Source organism: Nilaparvata lugens, chromosome X, assembly GCF_014356525.2.
Source record: "Nilaparvata lugens isolate BPH chromosome X, ASM1435652v1, whole genome shotgun sequence".
NCBI lineage: Eukaryota > Metazoa > Arthropoda > Insecta > Hemiptera > Delphacidae > Nilaparvata > Nilaparvata lugens.
The window spans coordinates 64,304,170-64,327,172 of NC_052518.1; positions in this window are offsets into that span (position 1 = coordinate 64,304,170).

Sequence of the window (23,003 nt, forward strand, 5' to 3'; positions counted from 1 at the left end):
CAATCAAATCATAATTACTCAATTCTCCTTCAATATTCATGCCTTTTTCTTCTTCTTTGTCTTCTTCCTACTCTTCTTTGTTGTTCTACGTTTCTTAACTTGAGGGAATAAACTCACTCCATATGATGATGATGGGGGTAGGGGTGGAATTAAAACTCTCCCTCCACTAATACTAGGAAAAGGCTTCAAAAAATATCCTTTTCCTGCAATATGCTTTTTCAACTGAGCTATAGCTTTGCGTCTAATATCGTTACTATAACTTCTCCTCTCATTCTTCTTCTTCTTCTTTCTCAAAGACCCACCAAACGCCGCTTTAGCTTTCATGACGTTTGTAACAAGATAGCTAAGTGCTTTCTCGGCAAGGGGTGTTTGAGGATTTTTGAAAATGTCCCATGCAGCGTTTGCTAGAGCTCTGTCAGCTACCGCTCGAGTTTTATTATCGCTATTTTGAGTATATGCTATATCATGTATCTTGCAAGCTCTATCTAATGAATTTATACCTTGATCACCTCTCTATAACCTTTCATTAACCTTTGTTCCTGGGCCACAATACTCGTATCCCGGAATATGATATTCCTCTCCCAGGTTATCAATTACCTTATTTAAAATAGTTGATGTCACATTACCTGCCAAACCTGACACACCTTTAAAAACTCTTGCCGCTGAACTCAAGATTCCTTTACCCCGTTTCCTCGAACTCTGCTTTTTTCTCCTACATACCATTTTCCATTACCTTTCAACTCAATGGTTGAACATTAACTGAGGTTAATTAATCAATACACCAACTTGAATTGAATTGAATTGGTTTAATTTTCAATCGAGTTGGAAATGAATTCATATGCTATGTGCTTATAACATTGCTTGAATGATAAGAATATTATTTCAAATAGCAAATAATCTGAAAGGTGAATGCGATTTGAAAAGGGGGGAAATGATGCTGGCATTGTGCGCTCACCCACATCTGCAGGAACACGTGCCAAAACTGATATAGGAGGGAGCGAGCGAGAAGCCGCTGCCTCTTGGCTGTACAGCTGTGTGTGTGTGTGTGTGTGTGTGTGTAGCGGTAAAGACTACTGAGCATGCTCACAACAAACTATAAAAGACTAAGTCACCTTATTTAAATATTATTCACAACAGAGCAGGTGAACCATTTCTTCTTCTGCATGTTTCTACTATTCATTACGAACTCATCAACAACAACAACAACAGGTAAGAATTGAAAACAATTTTTATAGAAACAATATTACATTTTATTTATCTATTCACACATACATCTATACAATTCGTAACACATAGGTCGACGAATTGTATACAGATATAAAAATTGTTATTGCTTAACGAATTGTATCATGGATGAGCTCTCGTCCATTCCAACTCGTTTCTGTTGAAAAATATTTGATTAGTGTCTTATTTGTTTCAGATTATCATCATACTAGAGAACTTGATCAATAGATTATTGATCTCTACATCAGATTATTGTCATAATCTCAACTCGACATCATCGAATTGACATTCTCTGCATAAAGTGAGTAATATCAGTTATTGAAATAACATTGTTGCATGATCGATTACTTTAAACAATAATTTCCAAGCAGTTCGAATAATATTGGTAACATTTATGCATGATCGATTACTTTAAACAATAATTTCTAATCAGTTCAAGGAAATATTGCTAACATTGTTGCATGATTGATTACTTTAAACAATAATTTCATTTCTAAGCGGTTCAAATAATATTTGCTTGCATTCTAATCAGTTCAAATAATATTCATATCAAATAATATTCATATCAAATAATCAAAGACTCGTATGTGCACAGATTTTTTTAACAATCAATCACAGAAAAAATCTGTGCATACACAAGTTAATAATATTTGTTGAAACTAACCTTTGTTTGTGAGCAGATTGACTGCTCCTCCTCATCCCCGCTAACCTCAGGCTCGTCAAACACCAACCTCCTCTTCCCCTGCTTCTGCTTGATGTTGTTGCTCAGCGTTTTCAGCACCGCACACCGCGGCACCCAGGTAGCTGGTGTAGATTGTGGCAGAGGACTGTCCAGAATCACGATCTCCTCACCCCTCTCTCGTTGAACGTAGATTTCCTGTCTCTTCAGGGGTGAGGCGGAGGAGGAGGCTGGGGAGACAGCGGAGGCGGCAGCCGTGGCAGCAGAGGTGGCAGCCGAGCTGCGAGCTTTCTGCTGCTGCCAATAGTTGAGCACGCGCTGCGGCGGACTATCCGGCAGGATGTATGATGGAGAAGATGTTGATGGAGAAGTCATCGTGAAGCTGGCTCAGATGTAAATGATAATTTTCCTCTCATCGCTTCTGTTTATATAGCATACGTTCCTCTCTCTGTTCCAGGCTCAAGCGAGCAAGAGCGAAGTGTGCTACAAGACAAAAAAAAGTCAAATTTCTCTCCAACAACACGTGCTCCCACATCATTATCAGTTTGTAAGTATTCTCTCTCCTATTACAAAAACTGACACTCGATCATTTTTCAAATAGCATCCATGTGTTAGAAGACAAAAAAAAAAATCTTGTCTAGAACTCAGCATGAGAGGGTGAAAACACCTGCTAGAAGCTGAAATCCCCCATGCCAACTCACTTAAACATTCTCGAATGATTTCTAATATTATTAAATATTTCACGGTATTTCAACATAGAGGAATAGCATTCTCAATTGATTTCTAATATTATTAAATATTTCACAACATTTCAAGATAGAGGAATAGCATTCTCGAATGATTTCAGTTCAGTTATTAAATATTTCATTGTTTTCACAGCATTTTCTCACCTCTCAACTCGAGTTCCGAACCTCATAACCAGTTGAGCTCTCGTCGAGACAAGACAGCTGAGAGGAATCAATCTGAAAGGAGTCAAAGGCGGTATCTACACCTGAGAGGAATCAATCTGAAAGGAGGCATAGACTGCTATCTACACCTGTACCATAGTCGCGCTATCTACACCTGTACACTCAAGGAGATTCGCGCAGCATCAACCAGTACATGTAAGTACAATTTTACTTTGATTTTATCCTCTGAGGAGGAGAGGAAAATTGTCCTCCGAGGACAGTTTTTGTCCTCAGAGCACAGTTTTTGTCCTCTGAGGATAAAAAACCTTCTACAATATACTGCATGCATGCGATTTTACTTCATCTTTACGATACGGTATTTATCCGGAACATCCAAGCCCCGCTCTTCTTTCTCACACTCTTCATATAAACAAAACGGTAAATGTATTACTTTTTCAAATGGATTTTCGATAATATATTTGCAATAGACACATTGCAGATAGAATGGATTTTTATGTAAGAAATAACCATTTCTCGCAAAATACTCGGCTTTATTGCATAATGATTCACAAAAGTCACAATGTAGATGATGATGCTTTTCAAAATACTCTCCTTGAACGGATGAATCTTCTACACAATTAAAAGTTAAATATCTTTCTTCATATTCTCGTAGAATATTATTATCGAAATTCTCCTCTTCAATTGTTATATTATCTTTCCTTCTACAGTTCGGACTGTACCTTGCATGTTCTATTGCTGGTATGTCACTTTCTTCCCATTTTCCCAAACAAATTGAACAAAATACACATCGCACAATGTCTGGTGCAGATGAGAATATAAATCCCTCTTTCGCCATGTTTTCCGCGGACAAATGCGGAGAAGATTTCGACCATCTTTTATCAAAAGATAATAATCTTAATCTTTCATACAACATTATGTGATCTTGAGATATCATTTTCACACACACACACACACACCCTTCTTCTACCAATGTCAATTCACAACTAAACATGCTGTTGTACTCTATCTCATCCTGATCGTTATTCTTTTGTTTTTCAGAATCATGCCGAGGGAACGCAAGCATGAATTCAAGCGCAGTCCGCCATCGCATCACCCTCGATGACGAGGTTGAGGATATCGACATCACCAACATGCTTGAGAGGTCGAAACATCGAGTTTTCGATATAATTAGGGAACATGCGGCACGTCATGATGGGAATGTTAAGTGGTTTATAGTATTAAATGTTTTGCTGTATAAATTAGTGGTGATGGATGACAAGCAGGTTGTTGAGACTGTCTCATCTCTAATAAATCTACATAGTTACTCCAACATAGTGCTAAACGTGCTTGAGAACTATGAAGATTTTAATGAGCAATTTCTTGGCTGTGAAAAAAATCCTCTCATCTTTCGAAAATTTCGTAAGACATGGGAGTGGATGGGTGCTAAAGAAAATTGAATCACTGGATGTGAACGTGATTATATTTAATCCTATATACACATCCAGTTTCATTCAAACACCCCAGTTTTTGAAAAACAAAAATTGTATTATAAATGTGAAAAATCTCTCTGACGAAAAATGCTTTTTATGGTCAGTGCTCGCGTATTTCCATCAGAAGCCAAGGAACTCCAACTTGAGTGTAAAGTATTTGAGCAAGTTTGCTCACACACTTAATACACGAGGTGTAAATTTCCCGGTGACGACACGCAATATTAAGAAATTTGAAATACTCAATCTGGATATTGCAATTCACGTCATCGCATATGACAACAAAAAGTTTTTCTCCTTCTGTACAAGCATTTTCCGCACGCGTAAACACCAAATTAATCTTTTAATGCTAAAAGGCGATGCAGGAAAAACTCATTTCTGTTTAGTAAATACCACGAACGGGAAAAACGGGCTATCACGTCTTCTCTCCCACCTTTCAAAACACAAGGGTCAAGTACACATTTGCAATTTTTGTTTTCACCGGTTCACATCGACCAAATCTAAAAATTATGATGGCAAAGCAAATTTGTTGAAACATGTGGAACTTTGTTCCAAGTTTGAATCTCAGCGTGTTTCATATCCTAAATGCGGAGAGACAATTAAATTCAAGAAACTAGGCGTGACGTTGAAGAAAAAGTACACCATTTACGCGGATTTAGAAACTTATGTTGTTAATATCGATAATAATGATGATGAATCCGATTCTGATGAAATTACTCGTAGTTACACAAAGAAAACGGGGCGGCATATTCCCTGCGGCTATTGTTTCGTTGTTATAGATGTTAACGGGGAAATCGCCTACGGACCTGTACTCCATAGATCGAGTAGTTTAGACGAAAAAATCATGGAGAAATTTCTTCAGGAAATTACAGATCTCGGCGACATTTTGTATGAGGATATGAAACGAGAAATTCTGATGCAAGCTTTATCCGAAAGTCAAGAGCGCGAATTTCAAAATTTAGTAGACTGCGGGCTTCATGCTGAACCGTTTTTAGACAGTGATATTAAATGTCGTCACCACGCTCATGAAACCGGTAATTACTTGTGTGCGGCACATGTTTCTTGTAATTTAACAGCTCGTACTCCGGAGTACATATCGTGTTATTTTCATAATTTCTCCGGTTTTGATTCGCATTTTATTCTGAAATCGCTCGGTAAATGTAAAAAAGAAATTTCCTGCATCGCAAATACGTCAGAGAGATTTTTGACACTTTCAGTAGGCAAAATTAAATTTTTAGATTCCTACAAGTTTATGTCTGAATCCTTGGAAGTATTGGTGCGTAATTTGGTAGAAAGTACAGACATGGAAAAGAAGTTCGAACGATTATTTTCGGTGTTTCATGATCCACCTCGCGAACACAGACAGCTCTTGTTGAAAAAAGGAGTATATCCTTACTCGTACATGAGCTGTCCCGAAAAATTCGCGGAAACATTGCTTCCTCCCATCGAATGTTTTCATAATGATTTAACTGATACACCTCTGTCTCGCAAAGAATATGAGCATGCGCAAAGAGTGTTCTCAACATTCAAGCTGAAAAATCTGGGTGAATATCACGATTTTTATTTATGTTTGGACGTAATGCTATTAGCGGTAGTTTTTGAATCCATGAGGTCTATGCTTTTTAGCTCATACGGCCTTGATGTGACCCATTTTCTTTCTCTCGCGCACTTCACCTGGAATTGCATGCTGAAACACACTAAAGTCGAACTAGAATTGATTACTCATCCTGACATGCATCTTATGTTTGAGGCAGTGATGAGGGGTGAGGTGTCATTCATCGGTAAACGTTATTGTGAAGCGAATAACAAACATCTACCTGAAACATACGATCCTTCAAAACCATCTAATTATCTCCTTTATATCGATGCAAACAGTTTATACTCGGAAGCTATGAGCCGAAGCTTACCTGTTGGAAATTTCAAATTCCTCTCAGAGGAAGAAATTTCCAACCTTGATTTCGCAAATTTGGACAGCAATTCAGAAACCGGATATATAATAGAATGTGATCTCAAGTACCCTCAAGAGTTACATGATAAGCACGCCAGCTTCCCACTCGCACCTCTCCACCAAACGCCACCGCGCGAATTGCTGTCGAACTACCATACAAATGAGAACGGTCAAACTGGAACCAAAAAGCTCATGAACACACTTTTCGACCGTGAAAAGTACATTGTTCACTATGTCAATTTAAAGCTCTACCTTCGGCTCGGCTTGCAATTATTGAAAGTGCATCGCGTCATTAGCTTTTCCCAATCTCCCTGGCTGAAAAGCTACATCGACTTCAATATCCGGAATAGACAGAACGCGAAAAATAAAATTGAAATATCCTTCTTTAAGGCCTGTTGCAGTCTTATCTTTGGCAAGACGATTCAATCTACTCGTAAGCCAATCAATGTTAAAATTATCACGGATGAAAAACAGTTAGATAAGTACATTTCAAATCCACTATGTAAACGCTGGCAAATAATTAGTCCGAACGTGATCGCGGTTTTCTCTTGCAAGTTGAAACTTAAAATGAACAAGCCTGTCTATTCCAGCTTTTCCGTACTGGAGTTGAGTAAATTCCATATGTACGATTTTTCCTATTGCAAATTACAAAAAATTATACCGTGGGATCGTATAGAACTCTGTATGACTGATACCGACAGTTTTCTTCTAAACCTAGAAGTCAAAGATGTGTATCAGCTGATTAGAGAAAATTTGAGCCTTTTCGATACTTCTAACTATCCACCTTCCCACCCTTGCTTTTCCATGGAGAGAAATAAAGTTGTAGGAAAGTTCAAGGATGAGACTACCTCAAAACCTGTCCATAAATTTCTTGGACTTCGATCCAAACTTTACTCCTTTTTAGTATGTAACGAGAATGAAGAACCTGTAAATAAATGTATAGCAAAGGGTGTACAGAGCGGTGTGAAATGTAGAAAACTTAATTTTAATTTATATAAGAAATCATTGTTTGAACGTAGTGAACACATTGAAAAATTTAATATGTTAAGATCCTATAATCACACCATGTATCAGGTTGAATGTGCAAAAATCTGTTTGAGCCCTTATGATGATAAGAGGTACATTGCTGAGAATGGTGTTGATACTCTCCCTTTTGGACATTATAGAGTGCCCACAACACTCTAACTGATTGCTCAGTATGTTCCGTGACAATCATCCAACACCACTGATTTGACTGTTGTAAATATCATGAATATTATTAGATCTAAGCTAGCTGTAGAGCTTCATAGCGTGCCGCATGTGAACTATCCCACTCGCAAATATGAGTTGAAAAGTGAAAAAGACTTGCTTCAAGCCGACCTTATTGAGATGACGAGTTTATTGCGTTTTAATAAGGGTTATAAATATATCTTAGCTGTTATTAATTGTTTTTCAAAATTTGCATATTGTGTACCATTAAAAGACAAGGCAAGCCAATCTGTATTTAACGCTCTCGAACCAATTATTTCTAAAAATAAGGGAGTTAAGCTGTTCCAAACAGATCAGGGAACAGAATTCTTTAATTCAAAAGTTGAAGCGTTATTAGATAGATATAGTATTAAACATTACCATGTTTTTAGTGATAAGAAAGCCTCCATAGTTGAAAGGTTTAATAGAACACTTAAAGCAAAAATTTATAGATATTTAACTGAACATGGAACCAAAAACTGGATATCGCAACTAGACAGTTTAGTTCGTGATTATAATGCAACAACGCATTCATCCATTAGAATGAAACCTAAAGATGTGGGGAAGAAAGATTGTAATCATGTTTTAATGTCTTTGAATTCTGCATTCAATAGATGATATAAATTGAAAAATTCAAAACCGAAATTAAAGCTAGGAGATGTTGTACGAATCTCAAAGAAAAGGCTTCTTTTCGATAAATCTTATAACATAAACTGGAGCGCAGAGTATTTTGTAATTCATTCTATATTTCCTTCTAAACCTATACCCTACTCACTGAGAGATCTAAACAGAGAAGTAATTAGTGGTAGGTTTTATGCAGAAGAAATTAAAAAACACAATTAAACGAATCGGAGAGACAAGTGTATTTGATTGAAAAAATATTAAAACATGATAAGAAAGGATTGCTAGTGAAATGGATTGGGTTTGCAACGCCTAGTTATATTAGTAAAGATCAACTATTAGATGAAAAATAATCTTTTGTAATCTATTGTAAATATCATGTACATTTATTGTAAATAATCTATTGTAAATACATTCCATTCAGTGTAAATATCATGATGTACATTCGTTGAAAATATAATAGAAGTATTATTATCAAACATTGCTTTTCATTTCAATCTGAAGTTTCGTAATTTGCTAAGGCTCAAGCAACAGATGCATTCTCGTGAAGAGGGTGCGGGAAAGAGAGGGCCAGTTGAAGTGAGAAACTTCTATCAGTGGGAGGGAGCGAGCGAGCGTCTGTCGAACCATGTGGTGGCTCACCCTCCTCCCTGATAACTTATCAGTTCCTTATCAGATCACGTTCTGTACGTTTGTAATCATGAGTCAAATACCAATTGTTAACTTTGATAAATTAATTACAGATAGAGAAAAGCCTGCATTTTGTAAAAATGGAGACTTACTTCCTCATAATGCAAGAATGTTAATTATTTCTCCCAGTGCTGGAGGAAAAACAAATCTCTTATTTAATTTAGTATTTGCTGAAAATGGCTTAAGATTTAAACACATTTACTTATTTAGCAAGAGCTTATATCAACCAAAATATGTTTTTCTCAGGAAGGTATTTGCAGGTTTGAAAAATATCGGATTTCACATGAAAGAGGATGTGAGCCAAATTCCCCATCCAAACCGTACCCCTGAATATAGCTTAGTAATTTTTGATGACTTGCAACTGAGCAATGTCCCACAGATAAGAGAATATTTTACTATGGGATGACATCGAAATATTGACACTGCATATTTAATTCAGAGTTATGGAGCTACACAGAAACATTTCACTAGGGACAATGCAAATATGATTATAATCTTCAAGATAGATTTATTGAGTCAAATTATTGTTTATTGTGAAATTAATTCACAGAGATCATGTTGGAGGAGATATTTCTTATAAAGATTTCGTTAAACTTTGTCATACAGTTTGGAATTGTAAACCTCATAATTTTGTAACTATTATGTGCGAGTGCGGAATTAATAGCGGTAAGTACCGAGATTCTCTCGATACATTTCTTACCGTTCAGTAGAGATTAATTCTTTGTGCAGTCATGTTGTCATACAGCAGCAGAAAACTGAATAGAAAGAACGTTGGTTTAATCGAAAAGATTAAGAAATTGAGAAAAGTAATTAGAGACAAGCATAAAAGCTTAGTCAATTTTGAAAGGCGATCGGAGGAATACAATAGGAAAACTCTATCACCATTGATAGAACCTATAATTGAACTGGGAAAAAACAAATTCTCACACTCTAGTGTAAAACCAAAAAAGGAAGAAGTAAAAGAGGAACAGAGTATGGAAATTGATGATAATGAGGAGGAGGATGAGCAGAGTTATGAGAGTTCAACAGACAATTTTTTAAGCTCAACTAAATTTGAAAACAGTTTACTTGGTGATTGATACGGCTAGTGCTAGAAAGCAGAAACGATGATGTGCTGTCACAATATCTAAAAACGTTTCATGCGGAAAAATTGAATAATTCAATCAGTTATGGAATTTCATACAATTCTAAAGATGACGTGTATTATATTGGAAATCAGCAAGTAATATTTGATAACGGTTATATAGATATTAATAATGAAAGATTTCGTTTAACACATGGTCTACTTGAGTTATTATTCAGTGTGAGACCAAACTCGAATCTTTATAATCAGAGAGATCTGGATAAGTATAAAAAAATCTTAACACTTACAGGCATACATTTAGATCGAAGAGGCTATGTTAAACGAAATCAGGGAATTAAATCGCAAATGATTCAAAAGTTATTTCCCAGTAAAAAAATTAGTAAAAAGAAGGGGTGGGGTTTATTGAAATTTGCAAAAAATAATTCTCATGATAGAATTTATCAATACTTTGATAATTTTGACGAATTAGTGGAAAGATTAAATTTACTCTATTCCTCAAAAGCTACTGGCAACACCGGGCATGATATTGAGATCGCGTCTATAATTGAAGAGCTAGAAGAAGCAAAACTAATTGTTTAGTGTTACAATGACTCTACATCAATTCGGTCGAATTGATACGGCTAGTGCTGGGCCTGCTGTTGCTAATCTTACGTGTGATATTGACTCGATAACACAGAAAATAATCAAATCGATAAATCAACAAGGAATCAGTGAAGCTGTGAAATTTTATTTAGATTCGCAAATAACCAAACTCGTTTCGGAAAATACAAAGAATATTGGAGTGAGCATAATTGAAAGAGAACATATTCTAAGTTCATTACAAAATTTCAGTGCTAATATCGATAAAGCTATTGCAGAGAGAACTCTAACTTTAGAATCTGCTCTAGGAGAAGTGAAAACTTTAACAGACAGCTTTTCATCTCAGTTGCTCAGTATTAACAACGATAAAGTTGATAAAGCTTATTTAGATGAGAAATTAAAAGCCATATCAGAAAAAAATTAAGAATTTGGAGGTGTTGGACAGAAACTATCTCAATACTAAATTAAAACAGCTTAGTACAGAAATTTTTACTAAAGTAAATGAAACACATCCATCATCAATTGATAAGCAATATTTAGAATCTGCTTTGCAGAAATTGACTAGTTCTTCATTAACAAAGGAAGAGTTTGAAAAACGATTATCTGAAATGGTGAGTGCAATAAAAGCTAATATTATGGAGGGTATTGAACAAAAGATGCTATTGCTATTCTGATTAAGCAAATTGCAGAAAAGTATGCAACTAAAAATGATATAGGAGATTTTATTAAGAAAAACGAGATGGGAGTCGCTGTGAAAAGTGTTCGTGATGAAATAGGTGAGGCAATTAAAAATTCGGAAGAGGGTACTGTCATGATACTGCAATGTTTGGCTCCATTCATTGACTATCTAAATTTATTCATACACAGAGTGGCCCTGGACATCGTATCCAACTACACCCGGGTTTCTTTTCACATGAACTGGATAGAGGCCAAAGAACACAACCTTTCCGAAAATCAGGTAGTGCAAATTATTACAGAAAAAATGGATCTAGCCCAATATAAAGACTTTATATTGGCGCCGAAAACATAAAATCTTGTAAACACTTGCGTGAGAGAGAGTGAACTTTAACACATGTTGCTTCAAATTTCAGTCTAGACATTTTTGACTGTGATTGATTGCATAAATCTTGTAAACACTTGTGTGAGAGAGAGAGAGAGTGAAGTATTTAAACACCTGCTGCTTCAAATTTCAGTCTAGACATTTTTGACTATGATTGATTGCATAAACACTTGCGTGAGAGAGAGTGAAGTATTTAAACACCTGCAGCTTCAAATTTCAGTCTAGACATTTTTGACTATATCGGTTTTTGCATAAATCTTGTAAAAGGATGAGATATTATGAGAGAGAGTGAAGTAACTTTAACGGGTAAACACATGTCACAGATGATAAATCGATTTAGACATTTTTTCATGTAATGGAATGTAACGGTTTTCGATGCAGGAGTTATTCTAGAGGAACCTAGCAGAGAGCAGAGCGCACGTGTCATTTGTCTAGACGAGGGAGACGGTGACGAGCGAGCGCACGTGCCTACGGTTTGAATTCTCTAGCCTTTCGTAACTCTCGACAGAGAGAAGCGTTTCACTAGTACAGTATAGGAGCACTAAATGGAAGTTAGTTAACGCTTGTCTCCTTCACTCGCCTTTTGTAATAGAGAAGGAATTTAGAAGGGTGAGGGTAAGAGATGGACTGAGTAAAAGAAGGAGAAAGCAGATGCTACATCTGACTAGAGCCGTCTGCTGCTTGTGAGAAGCGACTTTAATCTGTCAGTATAGATGTAGTAATATGGATTCACTTTAATTTGTCAGTATAGCATTAGAAATATGGATTCACTTTAATTTGACAGTAGAGAATTTTTCCCTCAAAGAGATTTTTTCCCTCATCTAGCATTCACTTTAATTTGTCAGTATAGCATTAGATGTAGAAATATGGATTCACTTTAATCTGTCAGTATAGATGTAGAAATATGGATTCACTTTAATTTGACAGTAGAGAATTTGAGAATGGATTCACTTTAATTTGTCAGTAGAGAATTTTTCCCTCTCAAAGAGATTTTTTCCCTCATCTAGCATTCACTTTAATTTGTCAGTATAGCATTAGATGTAGAAATATGGATTCACTTTAATCTGTCAGTATAGAGAGGGAATTTTTCCTCCTAAAAGGGAATTTTTTTTTTCCCTCACCTGGGCAAGGGGAAGGGGAGAGAGAGAGAGAAAGATATATCTCTCTCTTTTCAACCCCCTCACCACCACTGAGGTAAGGGGAAGGGGAAATCTATTTTTAGAACACCCCCCACCCACCAGGCGGGGGGAAGGGGAGGCAGGATGGACGAGGGGTGAGAGGGGGGAGGGGGCTTTGGAGAAAAAAGTCAGTCCAAAGTATCAGTTTATATCTACTAAGATAACAGTATACACTGAATTCAAACGCAGCAGTTTATAGAGAGAGAGTGCATATGATCAGCTGAGAAAAAAGTTCATCATCTTAGAGGTAAGCAAAACCACAATAACAGTGCTTGTGACAAGTTTTTGGATCAAGGGGAGGAGGGATTACAAACATCAAAGACTGAAAGCTTTGCATTTTTTGAAAAGTATATTAGTCAGATTCTGATAATCCAAAGTTCCTCTTCCATAATGTCATTCAACTAATATTATTTGTTAGCTCATTCTAATAATCGTATAATAACAAATAGAGTGAAAATGACAAGTGTAGAATAAATAACAGTTTTCATTAAAACAAACAAGAAGAGAAATTTACCCCTGGTGTTCTCATTCTGTTTTTTTTTAGAATTAAAGAAGGTAACAGTATACACTGAATTCAAACGCAGCAGTTTATAGAGAGAGAGACAAGCATACGCTCAGCTGAGAAAAAAGTTTATCATCTTAGAGGTAAGCAAAACCGCAATAACAGTGTATGTAACAAGTTTTTTTGATCATGGGAGGAGGGATTACAAACTTCAAAGACTGAAAGCTTTGCATTTTGTGAAAATTATATTATTCAGATTCTGATAATCCAAAGAGAAATTGTGTGTGTGTGAGTGTGTGTGTGTGTGTGTGTGTGTGTGTGTGTGTGTGTGTGTGTGTGTGTGTGTGTGTGTGTGTTTATGCTCTAACACATAATGTAACCGTGAGAGCAGTGGAATGTTCTAAATTCATCTATTAACCTCGTGAAAAACGCAGTAGGCGTTGATATGGATTTGTTTCACAACAATGATTCTAACCCGTGTCAGCAACAAGCAAAGATGATGAATCGCATAGTATCTATATTATAAAATTCTATTTTAGAAATTCGTTACAGAAAATAAAGTTTCTGTTTGTTTGTCAAAACAGTGTAGGAAAAACTATACTATATGCTTTTGCATTTGTTTTCATGAGTTTACTACTGTCAAAGGTGTAAACTTGAGTTCAAAGTGTTAGCAATGCTATTTTCTAAATAAGTCACTTGACTGATACTATTACATCAGTATCTCTTTCCTCATGCATGAATCTTTTCACCCAGCTTGATTCTAATTTTATAAATCTATGTTTGGTTTCTCAAAGTCTTTCTTGTTAGTGTGTGTGGTTTCCAAACTATGAAAATCACACTTTCCTTCTCCTCCAAAATGAAGAAATTATCCAACACTGTGAGTGAGAATATTGTACAACAGCTAAAGCCAATGAAATTATAGTGTTTTTTCACTCTCGACTTTTCACTCTAACTTTGAGTGTGGGTTAAGAGTAGTGAGATGAAAAAGCTATTCATACTAATCTGGAGAGTGATCATTTACTGTAATCTAATTCATGTTGAAAATGTACATCTAACTAGACATAGAAGTCTCCTCCTCATAACTAACCAAATCCCTAGACATATTTATTGTTTAACAAAGGATGCTAACAACAAAAAATTCGTACCAAAAATATTCTATTGCTTGAAGCAAAGTGTTATGTTTACTCAAACAAAGAGTATCTTACTTACATCATATTGTAATCTTAATTTTCCAGCATTGCGGTGTTATTACAGTATTCCATAAAAAGTTTTCCTTGCTTGTGACAGAAACTCAATTGATAGAGAATCTATGTTCCTTATAGCATTTGACACAAATTATTCCTCTTGATAGACAAATCTCCTTCGACAGTGTAAGGGATTGTGATCACAAGTCACTATGATCGGAATACACTCAAGTTTCTCTCTCAAATTCGTATTTCTTTTTCAAATTCTGCTAGTTGCTGTTCCCCGAATGTCTCTGTGGCTTTCAAAAAACTCTACTCATCTAGTTGTAGCTAGATATGCATCTCGCCTGATAGAGGAATCAAATAATTGCTGTTTCTCTCAACAATATAATATATAGCCACTTGTGCTTTCACCAACTTAATCTGAATTCGACTTCAATTCATTTCACTTGGAAGTACTATCTTTTGGATACATCAAGGTTGTCTTTACATGTGACTTACACTTATCTAAATACCTACTTGCATAATTACTCAAATATAACTATAATCAATAGCTTTCATTTTTCCTTTGATAGAAAAAAGTTCTGTCTAAATCTACTTCCATAATATAACTACATAAGCAAAGACCAGTCTTAACTTGTTACTCAAATAATCTACTTGCTTTTCATTTTTAACAATCACCTTCAAGTACTTTCTCAGAATAACTTGTCTGTGTTATCTCTTCCTTCGTTCTGCCTTATCTCTAAATAAGTAGTCATTCACTGTCATATCAAAATAAAAAAAAAAATTATAATATTATTCTTTTCTCCTCATGCTCACTCTCCATGAATGGAGATCTTATACTATTTCTTGATGTCCCTCTAGAATAATTATGATTGATCTTGTTGTGCTTCTTGCTCTGTGATTTTCAATCATTTGTATTTTCTCTACATTTAACAATCTGTCTATATACGGATTTTATTTGAACTTTTACAGTTACATTTCTCCTATTTGATTGAACATCTCTTGAGATGAAAATCTTTCTTGTTACTGCATCTCAGTAAACATGTGTATCAACAGAACTGCTGATTTTTTGTTTCACTTCAATGTAATTATGCACATTCACTTTTATCAATTGTGCACTTTGCTCAAGTACTATCATTAAAATTTCAACTATATTGCTATCTGCAAATATGGGTATGTTTACATTCTACAATCAAGTAGTATGCTGCTTTCTTTATTTAGCTGCAACTAATATACTGCATCTTTACATCAGTGCAACTTTACTGCATCTAATTTTGCTTCAACTCTGATGCTCCATTTTCTCAATTTTGGTGATGCAGAAAATTGTATAAATTAGTAGGTGTGAAGCTTCATGGTTTTTTCTTATGACTGATCCTTTAAAAACTTTACCACAAATAATGTACATATAGTAAGATAAAATTGAATAAAACAAGATGAATTGAATCTCTTCCATTAGATGAAGTGAGAAGGAGACTTGAGAGAGTAGTGTACTTGATAAGAATGACACGAGGTTTCCAAGCTTGGCTGTTTGCATAGAGTGAGATTTCAGAATCATTCTATTCTGAAAGGGAATAAAAGAATGCAGGCTTGGCAAACAGAAATTGAATCCCCAAATTGACTTACCATTGAACAATATAAATGACCATTTCTTTTCACACTCTAACCAACGCGACGAAGTTGTCATTGCTAATCATATCGATGATCTTGAAGAGCAGGTTACAAACTTAGATTTACCAATTACTGATCAATTTCATTTCCATCCAATCTCAGAAGAAGACACTTTCAAAGCAATTCAACATATTCATAGTAATGCTATGGATGTAGACAAAATTCCTATCAAATTTATCAAGAAGATGTTATTTGCTGTTTTACCAACCATTACATACATTTTCAACAAGTCACTTGAAGAAGGCAATTTCTCTGAAAACTGGAAGTTTGCTCTGGTTTGCCCTCTAAAGAAAGTTCTATCACCCAATAAAGTTGAGGATTCTAGACCAATCAGTATTCTACCTGCATTGTCCAAAGTGCTAGAAAGACTCATTCATGCTTAAGTTGTAAAATTTCTAGACAAGAATAGTAAGCTTCATAACTTTCAATCAGGCTTTAGGAAATTCCATTCAACTGAGACAGCTCTACTTTGTGTCACTGATGATATAAGGTTAGCTATGGACCAAAGAAAATGCACCATCCTCACCCTATTTGATTTTTCTAAAGCATTCGATACTGTTGATCATACAGTCCTTTTGAATAAGTTGGCTATTCTTGGTTTCAGTCACAACTCGTTAGTTTGGTTCAAATCCTATCTATTAGGTAGGAAACAATGTGTATCTGTCGGTGACAAAAAGTCAACTTGGAAAAACGTTATGCATGGAGTACCACAAGGTTCAATTTTAGGCCCTCTCCTCTTCACATTGTATGCTAATGATCTTTCTTCTATTATCAAATTCTCCAGTTTCCATAATTATGCAGATGACCTTCAAATCTATTTAAGCTGTCCCATAACAAAAATTAATGAAACAGTTGGAACTATGAATCAGGATATCAATTCGATAGTGGAATGGACAAATAAAAATGGCCTTAAGCTTAATCCCATCAAAACACAACCCATTATAATTGGACATTCTCGTCTTATATACAATATTGACCTTGAATCGATTCACAAAATTAGTGTAGATGGTAATGACATTCCTTACTGTTGCTCAGTTAAAAATGTAGGCATTATTATGGATAATACCCTTGACTGGTCAGAACAAGTGAACAAAACTTGTAAAAAGGTATTCTCAGCCATGCATGCATTGAAGAAAATGCACGATATACTCCCTAGAAACATTAAATTATTATTGGTTCAATCTCTCATCTTCCCACATTTAATGTATTGTAATTCTGTTCTTAACGATATGCAAGTCACTCTGAATGATAAACTACAGTGTTGCCAAAATTATTGTCTACGTTTCGTCTACTCTCTCCAACACCATGATCATATCACCCCAGCCCATATTGCTAGTTCAACATTAAAGCTTCCCGATCAAAGGCTTTCTAGAATAGTCAAGCTTCTTAGAGATATCTTGAAATACAGTAGTCTGAACTATTTTAAAGATGATTTCAAATTTGTCTGTGAAGGTAGGAGGATAGATGCTTCACATACTAGAACCGGAGAAAGTACTTTAAGGATACCCAATCATCGAACTACTATTTTCACAAAATCCTTCTTAGTCAGTGCCTGTCGTGCATGGAATGCACTTCCTGTTTCTATCAGGTCTATCAAGAGCCAAGCGAGCTTCATCCTGACTTAAAAAAAACATCTTTTGGAACAAATGACTGGAACTGTCCGGCCTACTTCATTTTATTAATCAATTATTTGATCTTATCTACCTATATAATTATTTTACTTTATCAATTTTCTGTTTTTTTCTCTTAAATATTCATATTGATTTAAACTTTTACAATATTTCCATTAATAAATGAATCCTTAGTTTAAATAATGAAATTAACGTTTTGGTAGAGAGTTAGTGGGGAGGATATTTTTAATATTCTTTCCAAAGAATGGTCATTGATATGTCCAAAGCTCCGCCAATTTATGTAGATGCATAACAATGTAATTGTTATCTATAGTTATTATATTACAAATTTCTTTTTCATATCATATACAGTTCAACAATTATTTTCTTAGTCTATATTATGTAAATTCATCTATAATTTTGCTGTATTGTAAGCTATTGTATATAAGTGTATAAGCCAGTATATATTGTAATCTACATAAATAAAGTACTCAATCAATCAATCAATCAATCTCTCTCTCTATCACTCTCTCTCACACGAGTTTTCCCTTTATAATAGCCAATATGATGAATCATTGATTTGAAACAGAGCCACCGTTCTGTATTATTATTATTAATATTATTATTATTATTGTTGTTGTTATTATTGTTAATGATAGTATTATGTGTTGGTGAAAATTTTATCCATGATAATTTTTTCCAACAATCATGATAAACCGTTTAAACTTGGCCGATTTAAGTAGATATAGAAAAATATTGTATTATCAAATACAAATTGCATTTCATCTTCAGACCGTTCATTCATTTTTCAAATTGTACTGTAAAGAATTAATTGAAGTTTTTTTTGGGCAAGATTCACTCTTAACGTATTGTAAATACAATGATCTTTCATTTTAAAAAGAATAAAAATTGCTGTATTTCGCAAGATAATGGCACTAGATACGAAGAAGTAGCTTTCTGAAAGGAGGTTGGTCTGTGGTTTTTCAAATTACAACAAAACCGAAGGTCTTATCAAAAATCGTTACACATACGTTTCTGCGCCTTGTTTCAAAGAGCTTGTATACCAAATTTAATCAAATTCGGACAATAACTGCGACTGTAACTGCGGTACACACAAACAAACAGACAAAAGCCGATCGAGTAGAAACTAAGACCTCAGCTTCACTTTAGTCAATTATTTTTAATATCAATAATTATTGTCGATAACTTACAACTAGAATCATAATATCAACATCAAATTCTGAGGTTATCATGAGAATCAAGAAAGAAAAGAAGTGTTAAATAAAATCAATAAAAAACTTGCTTATTTTCAAGTACTCACGAGGCATTGTATTAATTTGAGGGCACTGAATCCGAATCTGAAATCACAATTTCTATATCTCCATTTTTACGCGATTTAGGTTTTGGTGGATAGGCAAAAGACGGACGGTTTGATGGAAAAAAATTCCCGGCCGATACATTTTAAGTTTGATGACTTAAGCTTGAACACCCATCCGTTTTACCGTCCAGAAGCAATGACTTACATGTTCATGTTCCGACTTTTGCTTGAGCAAAAGACTGAAGCTGAACTTGAGCGTCTGGAGCGGGCTTAATAGTAGTCTCTAATTCCAAATTGGTAAGAACTCATGGACAGATCCCAGCTTCCGGACTTTCTGGACATGATCTAATATATTGCATGTACACCATTAAGCCCCCCAAAATGAAGCCAAAAATAATCAAGTATTATGACTACAAAAACATAGATAGTACAGCATTATTCCAAGAGACAATTCACATGCCCTGGGAAGGAATTTACTACACAAATAATATCAATAACATCGTTTTAATAATAGTCAATAATCTACAATAACTCTTCAATAAATATGTTCCCGTAAGGAAAAGACGTGTCACCAAGACACCAGCTTCATGGATTACTCAGGATATCAAGCAATTAATGAAAGAACGAGATAGACTATGTACACTGGCCAGACGAACACACAATACAAATACTTTTGATGAATAAAAAGCAAATAGAAATAGATGTAAACAGTAAGTTAATTAGAAATTCCAAAAGTCAATATTTCAAAAATTTGTTAAACTCTAATAGATCAATGGCTTCCAAATGGTGCGCTTTAAAGTCTCTCGGGGCAGGCATGGATAAGTCCAAATTGGTGGTCAGACATACCGTTGAAGTATTGAACTGTCACTTCTCTCAGGTTCCGGTGAGTTTGGATTTGGCCTATAAGTATCCCAATAATTATGAGGTGTTACAGTGTGATGATGAGTTTCACTTGGCAGCAGTAACGCAGCTGGATGTCATTAGATCAATCTGTGATATTAAGAGTAATGCTGTCGGCGCTGATGCACTTCCAGTGAGATTCATCAAACTAATTCTGCCTCTTATTTCTCAATTCATCACACATTCATACAATACTTCATTTATGACCTCCAGCTTCCCATTTTCATTCAAATTTTCCATGATCATTCCATTCAACAAAGTTCCTGATCCCACTTCTCCTTCTGATTATCGGCCGGTCGGCATACTGTCTGTCTTGTCTAAGGGTCAGGAGAGGCTTGCTCAAAAGCAAATGAGTGGCTATATTATTCGGAAAGGAATCATCAGCGAACATCAGTCTGGATTCAGAGGAGGACACAGCACCACATCAGCTTTGCTCTGTGTCTCAGATGACATTCGAATGGCCATGGATAGGAGACAGTCCACACTGATGGTGTTGATTGACTTGAGCAAGGCATTCGATTGTATCTATCACCCGCTGCTTTTGAAAAAAAACTGAAAAAATATGGTTTTTGTGAGAGTAGTGTGGCATGGGTAAGGTCATACCTTCTTGACAGACAGCAGTGTGTTGGACAGCATGTCTCGATGGAGGGTTGTCAACAGGGGGGTACCTTAGGGTTCAGTTTTGGGACCACTACTGTTTAGTTTGTATGTAAATGATGTAACTGACCGACTCAGACACTCCAGATTTCATCTTTATGCAGACGACCTACAGATTTATAGACATTTCAAAACTGATAACTTTGGCGAAGCAGTTACTCGTATGAGGACCTGACTGCTGTCTCACTCTGGACAGCACAGCATGGATTGAAAATTAATGAATCAAAATCCAAAACCATTGTTATAGATAACTTTTGAACCAACTTGACTTTAATAATCATGGACCTTTCATCGAAATTAACTCACATAGACTGGATTATAGTGAAAACATTACAAACTTAGGACTTACATTTAACAGACACCTAGACTGGACTGAACAAGTGACAAAGACTTGCAACAGAGTCTTTGCAGGCATTCACTCACTGAAGAGAATTGGAGCTGTTATCCCCTTATGGGAGAGAATAATGCTTGTGAAGACCTTGATATTTCTGCATTTCCATTAAGGAGATATGGTCATACAGGACATGACAGTGACTCTTTCTGAAAGACTGCAAAGGGCTCAGAACTACTGCCTGAGATTCGTCTTTGGACTTGAAAGGGATGTACACATAAGCCCTTACATCACTCAGATGGGTATTTTGAAGCTTCGAGACAGCAGAATTTATCATGTGCTAATGCTCCTTCACAAGGTTCTGGCAACTGGGTCTCCTCTCTCTTGAGTCAGAAATTTCAATTCCTTGCAGGAATCAACAGAAGGGATACAAGGCATGGCACAAGCCTGTTGAGCATTCCCATCCATTGCACTGTGACATTTTATAATAGATCGTTCTGCTTGCAGACTGTGGAATAGCTTACCTGCATCTTTGAGGAGTGTGGAGAGGTGGACACTGTTTGGCACGGAGGTCTTGGCATGGCTGAGGGAGGGCGATCGGGGCATAGGATGAGGAGGTGTGTGTGTGCGTGGTGTGTTTGCGTGTGTGAAAGGTGTGTGTTTGCGTAAAATTCTATTGTTTCTTGCTTAAAAAACTTTCTATAACTCTATTTTCTAACTTATTTTTTTCAGTCTAAATTATATTCTACTAAATTAAATGAAATTGTTTTTTTTCTCAATTACATTGATTTATACTTTTTTTATCATATTACTTATCATTCTATTTAAGAGATTATTTCCTTATGTTGTGATGTAGATGCATTAGAATTGCATAGGAGGGTCAAGTGGGGGAGAGGGCCGGCTGCGCCCCAACTTCGCCCTTCAGGTTAAAATAAAGGCAGCCTATCTATATATCTACCCATCTTCTCAGGACAAAAATGATTTGTTGATGATGGATATGTCAAAACTGCTTACCACATGGTTGTGTAGAGTAGTTATGTTTTTATTAGCATGTTACTCTCACTTGGTGGTCGGTACCAAAGGGTTGAGTGGTCAAGCATTTTCCAACATAGGGGAACAGGAGAAACACCAACAGCGCGCTCGTGGAGAAGATGTGTACTCATCAAGGGGAAACATAGACTGAGCGGCTATCATTTGAATGTAAAAATACCTCACTTGCAATGCACTTATTTTATAAATTATTCGACTGGGAAGGAAATGAAAAATACCTTGAAGTTCAAAAAAGATTTCTGTGATATTAGTTGCAATAAAGAATATTATAATACTGAATTTAATAAATCATAATATTCATTGATTTCCTGGGTGAAGTGGATTTCTTTATCTTTAGGCTTTACTATTGAAAGGATTGAGTGAATAATTTTGTTATTTTTATTACTTAGATACTTATAGATTGACATAACAATATTGCCAAGATTTTTATAAAGGGTTATACATGGAATTACACGATTTTCTATGATGTAACAATTTTCTATCATATATTACCATACATTGTTTCAGACATCCTAACCTAAAACAGGTTATCCTGTTTTAACGTTTTCCATATTCATTTATTGATCCACATGACATGTAGCTTTTTATGAAACAAACCATAATGATGATATACCGGATTAAAGAAGTGTACAATAGAAACTATAGGCAAAATAAATTACCAGCAACATTTCATAGCAGTCCAAGATCCAGGTCATAGAATTATTGTCTTCGTGATAGGCTATATACTACATAGGATTGAATTATTTATAATATTTCATTTGATTTATCATAAAACATGTATGGACTTGTTACTTTCTCTTTAACAGGCAATTGAAATTCTATAGAGAAATGATGCTTATAGTGGGCTATCACATATGAAATTAATCTTGATTCATGAAACTATAATAACTTACCCCACTAAACAAGAGGAGCTCATTTTAATTTCTTCAGAGAGCATGTAAATTGAGTATAAAGTAGGTTTTTTATTGTTATAAAACATCATGAACGATCCGGTTTATAGGGTATTATTATGGATTCTGTTTTGATCTGTACAGTAAATTATGCAGACGACGCTGACAACGTTTGTCTTATCAGTATCCTACAACTTTTCACCTCTTTCCTTTCAACAATATTAAA